This window comes from Lolium perenne, chromosome 2 (genome assembly GCF_019359855.2).
Source record: "Lolium perenne isolate Kyuss_39 chromosome 2, Kyuss_2.0, whole genome shotgun sequence".
Lineage (NCBI taxonomy): Eukaryota > Viridiplantae > Streptophyta > Magnoliopsida > Poales > Poaceae > Lolium > Lolium perenne.
In genome coordinates, this window is record NC_067245.2 from 136,637,462 (window position 1) to 136,645,506 (window position 8,045).

Below are 8,045 nucleotides of genomic sequence, written 5' to 3' on the forward strand. Positions count from 1 at the left end.
ATCCATCATGATGTTCCAAGACTTGTGCACATCACCATTAGTGTCAATCAAGATAGTATGGAATGCATGGCGATGGTGCAAATGGCAAGAAGGTGCATTCATGGCATGTGGTAACTCATGATCATCAAAAAGTGAGAAGGCTATGGGGGCCATCTCGTGGGTAATGAAATAAGCATTCTTGCATACCAAGCATAAGAAAGAGCAATTGTTCACAATCTTAGATGCAAGGATCATGGAATGGTGTAAACATTTGGGGCAAAGCATGTGGAACATGTTATCATTGTTGTTGACAATCCTATGTAAAGAGCAAGTGTTCATCAAGGGTGTCACAACACAAGCATGATCATAATCATTATCATTGCAAGCAAGCGGGGAAAATGTGAATCTCTCATAGCATGGCATGGTCATGGTATCACAAGCAATCAATTTCACATGATCAACAATGTTATCAAGCAAAGCATCACATGGGAAAGTGAAAGTAGCATGTGAAGTAGCAAATGGATCATCGAGATCATGCATGCACTCATAAGTCATCATGTCCACTAGTGGGATCATGGCATCATCAACACCTATGTTGTTACCTTTGTAGGCCGACTCATTTGAGGTAGGTGTTGTGGAAGTAGGAGGATCCATGTGGTCGACATGTCCCTCTTGGAGCAAGCATGGTGAGATATCATCATCTTCATGCACCATGTACATCGTCTCCATGAGCGGGAACTCATCATCCGTGGAACCTAGTGCAACATAAGAAGACACAAACGAGGGAGAGGTTAATGTGTTAGCAAATGCGATATCCTCCATCGACCTATCATCTACATCTCTCAACTCACTTTGTGTATCACTCATGTCCTCCAAATGGAAGCACTCAAACTCACATATGGGGTGGAAGTCACTCAACTCACTATCACTCTCACTCAAGTGGGCTAAGTGGCTCTCATGCTCACATGGGATTGGTACCAACTCATCAAGCAAGCATAGGGGGGTAGGCTCGACTTTCTCATCTCCATGCGCCTCCTTGGTTGAAGGGAAATTCCCATGCTCAACCATCTCAACTCCATGCGCCTCCGTAGGTGAAGGGAGAATCCCATGCTCACCATGCTCAACTCCATTGCCTCCTAAGTCGTCCTCAAGTGGTGGCATCTCGGAGACTTGTGCATTGAGCTCGTCGAAGTAGAGCTTCTTGGCGCTTGGCGTTGTGCATTGCCATGCCACGTGACCCTTGGCCTTGCACACCTCACATAGGAGATTGGGACATTCCCGTGGAGGGTGGCTTTGTTGCTTGCACTTGTAGCATCGGAGTCCATAGGCACGTGACGAGGTAGAGGCCATTGTGGTGGTGGCACAAGAGGTGGAAGTCGCCTTATGAGGAAGGTATGCCCGATGTGCACTTGCTATCCTTGGAGTGGTAGGCACTCTATCAAGGTGTTTGTCGCCTTCATGTCGAGGCTCTCGTCTTCGTGCATCATCACCATGGCTTGAGTGGTGTCGTCGAAGACTCGTGGAAGATGTTGGTCGATGGCGATCATGAAGTGGCTTGTGGCGGCGAAGCTCATGTGGTGACGTATTTCGATGACGGTCCTTGCCATGCCTAGATGATGGCTCATGCGACTTGGCATGTTGCTTGCGGCGCCTTGTGGAGCTTGGAGAAGAGTGTCGATGACGCTCATGATGGGGACGCTCTTGATGCTCCATATGGTGTACTTGAAGTCGACGATCTTGTGCATAAGCACTCTCATGGTGGCGCCTTGTGGAGCTCGAAGAAGTGTGTCGATGACGCCCATGATGGGGACGCTCTTGATGATCCCTATGATGGTGCCATCGTGGAGGTCCTCTATCTTCATATGTAGCTCCATTGGCCAAATAGGCGTTGCTCAAGGTGGAGTCGAGGTGAGGTTCCGCCATGGTGTCGATGTCGTAGTCGTGGCATTGCTCCACCATGTCGTCCATGCTTGACGAGCCATTGTTGATGTAGAGCTCGTCGATGTCGTCCTCAAGGTGGTGCTCCACCATGTCGTCCATGCTTGAGGAGCCATTGTCGATGTAGAGCTCATCGATGTCGGTCATGTCGGTGATGCTCGCGGAGCCATAGTCGGTGTCGAGCTCCACATGTTCCTCCACATCCGCGGTGCTTGAAGAGGTATCCTCCTCGAAGTGCTCCGTGTACTCCTCCGTATCTTCTTCGTCGCTATACATGTTAGCATGACAAGATCTATATGCTGTATGTTAGTGGAAGGAGACTACCTCGCACTCTTACCAAGGTAAGATAGTATTGAGGCAATCCACCAAACCGAAAGCAAGATCAAGTGTATCGGGAACACACGCAAAAGCTAGCAAATATGGTGGTAGGTGAGTGTGGTGGAAAGCCAAAAGACGAAATCCGAAATCAAGTTTGTTGTTAAGAGTGGGTGAAGTCCAACGAAATCAAATGTCAAAGCGATGTTCACTAGAAACACGGAAAAGATATGGAACACACACACGAGATGAACGGGGTTAGTGCGACCAAAAAAGTGAGCGGAAAAGTGTATGAAGCCCTTAAACAAGGGTGCTCGGTGTCACACTAACACAAGAAGAGATCAAAGCTTTGGTTGCAAAGGAAGAGACAACAAGATTTACACGCGGCCTCTCTTCTCTTTTTCTCTCTTTTGCTTAAAAGCTTTTCCCTCTTTTGTATTTGGTGGCACTTGCACTCTTTTGTATCTATGGTGGCGCTTTGTACACTTTGGTATGTATGATGGCACTATGCACACTTGTGCTCTTTTTGTATTTTGGCGGCTTTTTCTCGCGCTATGTTAGCGTTAGCTCGCTTTTGCTATCTTGCCACACGAGTTTTGCTTAGAAGCTTTACTCCACACGACACACACACCTCACAATCGGGGCCACGTGCAATGTCTCGCAACACTCGATAAGCAATGCTCGTAGGATAGATCGCAAAAGGAAGCGGGGCTACACGGTGGGGAGCAAGTTATACCTAGATGAAAAGTTAGGCGGTGTCGTAACACACAACTTGCGAGGATGGCGACGATGGTGTCGTAGTTGCGCCGGAGTCCGGGGTGCCGAAGGTGTCGCCGCGGTGTTGATGTAGACGCGGAAGCTCGAAAGACAATCCTTGCACTCCAAAACGGAAACCGGGCAAAATAAGTCAATGCCCGAAAATTTGGGTCACGACGAGCGATCGAAGGTGTCAAAATTTTGGAGTCGAAAAATTTCGGAAACGGTGTCAAAATTAGAGTCAAGATGAAAGGGGATAACTGTGAAAGTTTGGGGTCAAACGGGCGCCGGAAAGTTGTCAAAATTTGGAGCAAAAAGTGGAGTCAAAATGGGCGAAAACTGGGTCAAACCCGGTCCAGAACCCGGTCAAACCGGACCTGGGACCGGCCGGCCCGGTCCAGAACCGGATCTGGAACCGGATGGGCCCCTGGATTGTGCCCGGATGGCACCGGTCTGGGCCCCGGTTGTAGACCGGGCGGCCCGGTCAGAAATCCGGTCTGACCGGATTTTGCGCTGGGGCGTGCGAGCAGAGAAGGGCGGGGCGTGCTCGACGGGAGGAGTCCAGGCGTGGGCGGCGGGAGGTGGGGGCGGGCCTGTGCGTGGCTTGGCGCGCAGGGAGGCGAGGCGAGGGCGAGCGTGGCCTTGGGCCTGGCGCGCGCGCAGGTGAACAGCAAGGGGCGGGCGGGCAGGTGGTTGGCACGACGCCGGCGGAGGTGGAGGCGGGCCAGGCGGAGCGGGCCGGCTGGTGGTGAGCTTGGCCGGCTGCGGCCGTGGTCGGTCGAGCAGGGCGGCCACACGGGCACGAGCGCGCGTGGTGGCGAGCGGCAGCTGGTGGCGGCCCGGAGGCGTTGACCCGCGCGTGAATAGGAACTGTTCTTGCTGTTCTTCACGGAAACCACACGAAAACTGCTCAGATTTGCTCAAAATCGGATGGAATCGAAGGGGAAAAGATGGGGGATTGATAGATCAAGCACTCCAACACCAAATCCGTGGACCAAAACCACTCAAAACGCAACGAAATCGCAGATCCGTCCAAAGGCAAATTAGGGCTATTTTTGGGGATTTTTGGGGAAAATTTTCAGAGACGAAATTGGATGGGTGGGGGGTCAAATCCGCGGAAACCAAAGGCTGCTGATACCATATGATGAGGTCTAAGACCCCGTGTGTGGCCCGATCTCGCGGATTGACTTCGAAACCAAGGGGGAAGATGGGAAAACGCGAGGAACACGAAGAACACGGCGATGAACACGAGGAACTCCGAGACTCACGCACACACACAACCCGATACACCCGATGCTTACCTCCGTGGCTCGATGGACCATGCCAATAGAATCTCCGAGGAAGAGACACGCAGTAGAATTCCCCGGGGAGAGATTGGGATTGGAGAAGAAGAGCTTGGTGAGGGAGAGAGAGTATCTTGTACTAGAATCTCACTCAACAAGTTCCAAATCAACAACCAAGGTGCCTTGATTACAGAGGGATGATACCCAAGGGAGACTAAGCTCAAAGTTAGGTTTGAGTTCAAAACAAGTCTAAAGAGGTAAGGGGGGTGTCTTGGGTCTATATATAGGCCTACAAGACAACACATGGCGAAAAGGTACATAAGTGGGTAACTTAGGCAGTTTGGTGGGTAGTTCCCGTCGGATCCGGTGCAGGGCCGGTCAGACGGAGCCTGGGACCGGGCGGTCCGGTTGTGGAGCCGGTCGACCGATGTCGCCAACCGGGCAGGTCGGTCTGCAGGGCCCGGTCGGACCGGACTCTGGGCCGGCTGGGCCTCCTCCTCCCTCTTCCTTCTTCTCTTCTTCTTCTTCCTTCTTCCTTCTTCCTTGCACCATGATGAATGGCTCCATGGGTGTTCCTCCTCCTTGCACCATGGGTGTTCCTCCTCTCCGGTTCCTCGATGATTCTTGTACCTAATGATATGTAGCACACCGATATGAGGTAGCATTCCATTCAAGGTATTGACGAGGTCGAGTATCGAGAGGAAGGAGTTCACCTTGTCGCGTGTAGCGTGGTTTAGGGTTGAAGGTCCACTTGGGGGACTCTTTGGCCATGGTGTAGCGTCGACAATAGGCGGGGTTGCACTTGATGGTCTTGGTGTAGCGACGTCGGTGACCGGGGCTACATCACATTGCCTCCTTGTTTTTTAGGGAAATTGTGAGACTCCATGGTGTACCAAGAAGCATTGTGTCGGATCGAGATGTCAAGTTCATGAGTTACCTTTGGAAGACACTAATGGCCAAGTTCAACGTCAAGCTTTTGTTCTCGTCATCCTCGCACCCACAAACCGATGGGCAAACCGAAGTGGTGAACCGAAGCCTCTCCACACTACTCCGCATCCTTGTCAAGAAGAATTTGAAGTCATGGGAAGATTGCATTCCGCATGCGGAGTTTGCCTACAACCGCGCAAAGAACTCTACAACAATGAGAAGCCCATACATGGTTGTCTACGGGTTTGAACCACCTACGGCGATTGACCTCCTTCCTCTTCCGCTACACGAGCAAGTAAACATGAACATCGACAAGCGAGCACAATACATGAAGAAGCTACATGAAGATACAAGGGCAACAATCGAACAATAAGTTCTTCGCCAAGCAACACGCCTCAACATGATGAAAAAGGCACGGATCTTCAATGAAGGCGACCTAGTGTGGATACATCTTCGCAAGGACCGTTTCCCTCAAGAAAGAAACTCCAAGCTCAAGCCCCGAGGCGATGGTCCCTTCAAGGTCCTCAAGCGCATCAACGACAATGCTTACGTCATCGACATACCAACATCCATGTACTTGGTGAGCAACACATTCAATGTGTCCGACCTCTCACCCTATCATGGCGATGAGGAGAACATCGAGTCGAGGACGACTCTTTCCCAAGGGGGGAGATGATACGGGGTGGCCTTCGAACACCACCGCCTCAAGACCGACAAGCCCTCCTCGTGGTCCAATGACACGAGCTCGAGCCCAAGCCCTACACCAAGAGGTGAATTCGCTCCTCTCCACGTATGCTTTTGATACCCCTTTGGATGGCTTGCTACTTCATACCAATACCCTATGTTCAATCAGGTACATCGACCAAGACGCGAGCCATGGAGACCAAGACAATGGAGAGAGAGCTGGAAATGATGAAGATGGAGCTACAGCGCCCAGGCCGGAACTTCCGCCCCCCAGGACCGGAACTTCCGGCCAGATGCCCTCAAGACGCCTTCCAGTGCCCAGGAAAAAGGATCCAGCCGGAACTTCCGCCCCAGAGGACCGGAACTTCCGCCCGCCGGAACTTCCGCCCAAGTTCCGCCCAAGTTCCGAAAGTCCGTCAAAACCATACTGGATGTTACTGCGAGACAATGGCCGAATTCCGGAACAAGGCCGGAACTTCTGCCCCGACCGGAACTTCCGGCCCGCAAGACCGGAACTTCCGCCCCTGACCGGAACTTCCGCCCAGAACGACCGGAACTTCCGCCCCATCGAACTTCAGCGAGACAGCACTTTTCAGCGTGTAACTTACCTCTTCGCCCCCACCTATAAATAGCCTTGTTGGCTCAGATCTGAGATTAGACTTGATGTGAAATTAAACCTGAGCTTAGCTCACCCTTGTGGGAACCCTACCTAGATCTTTGATCTTGTACCCACCCGGGCTCCTTATCGACTCGTGAAGATCTCTTTGGTGACTTCTACCGTTTGTTTGATCTTTTGCGTGCACTTCTACCTATTTGGTCTTTTGCTTGCACTTCTATCAACCTTCCGGTCTTTTCACCCTTCTAGATCTTGCGAGCTTCGATTTGTCGATCTCTTTGCGGGACTTCTACCGGAAGGTCTTTTCTCGCAACCTCTATCGAGTTGGTGGTTCGGGCCAACGAGGGAAAACCGATTTGTGTGCGTGTGTGTGTTGTATCCCCACGATTCCCCTACGCGTTCTTCGTGTTCATCGCGTTCATCCACCTCCCCCACGAATGCCACCCAAATCCGTGAAGATCGGGCACATCCTTGGGCTTAGCCCTTATCAAAGAGGAGCTTTCGTCAAGGACGACTTCAGTTCAAGAAGGGGGGCATGATGAGGACATCCCGTCTATTGATACAACCGCTGTACCTACAGCCACACAAATACAAGGACCAATCACTCGAGCTCGTGCCAAACAACTTAACTATCACGTACTTTCGTTTCTTGGAACTATTCGTCACATACATGAGAATATGATGCTGCCTAAATCAGATATGTTTGTTACTCTTAGGAATGAGGGACCTAGCATGGATGAGGAGGACAAGCATTGGAGCATGATCACGCATGGAGGAGATGGCAGCAAGTATTTGAGGATTGAAGATGACGCCACAAGTGGAGATTTCACAACTTTGAAGCCACCATACGAAGAGATGAAGACATGGACGAAATATAGAGATTCACACTTCATAATTTCGTCCATAGCATAATATGGTGTTGCGTCACCTTTAGTTTTGGGCCAGGCCCATGTTATTTTCGCAGGAATTAAGACAACCACTTTTTAGAGTCTGTATTGAAGGGGGAAATGCCTTCTAGGGTTTGGTTCGGCCACCATACGTATGGCTGGCCGAAACCCCACCTTTTCCTCCTTTAAATACCCCCATAGCCGTCACGTTTAGACTCGGATTTTGATTAGACTAAAAGTTAGCCATTGCTGCAACTCTCGTGTACTTCTTTTGAGGCCAACGCCCAGAACAAGACCGACTATTCGGACTCCTACCTTTTTCAATAAAGCTTTCATCTTTCATCCGCAATATTCTGATTGCAATAGTAGTTCTTACTTGTTCTCGATTTCAGGTAGGAATTAAGACCCTCGCTGGTTAGGCTGATCGTGCATCCGCAAGATCAGTAACTCCCGGAGATTGTCCTAGCGATTGCATTGGTGCACGAGGTTTGCACATGTGGTCGGATCGTCAAGCACGAACTCCACCAAAAAATTGATCTATCCACGTCTCATCGAAAGATCGGCCACCTTTGCCCTATTACCGGCACTGTCGGAACTTCCTCAGTGGCACTGCCGCTCGCCCACGCCGCCGCCTGGCCCCTGATCACTGCACCTCCACCC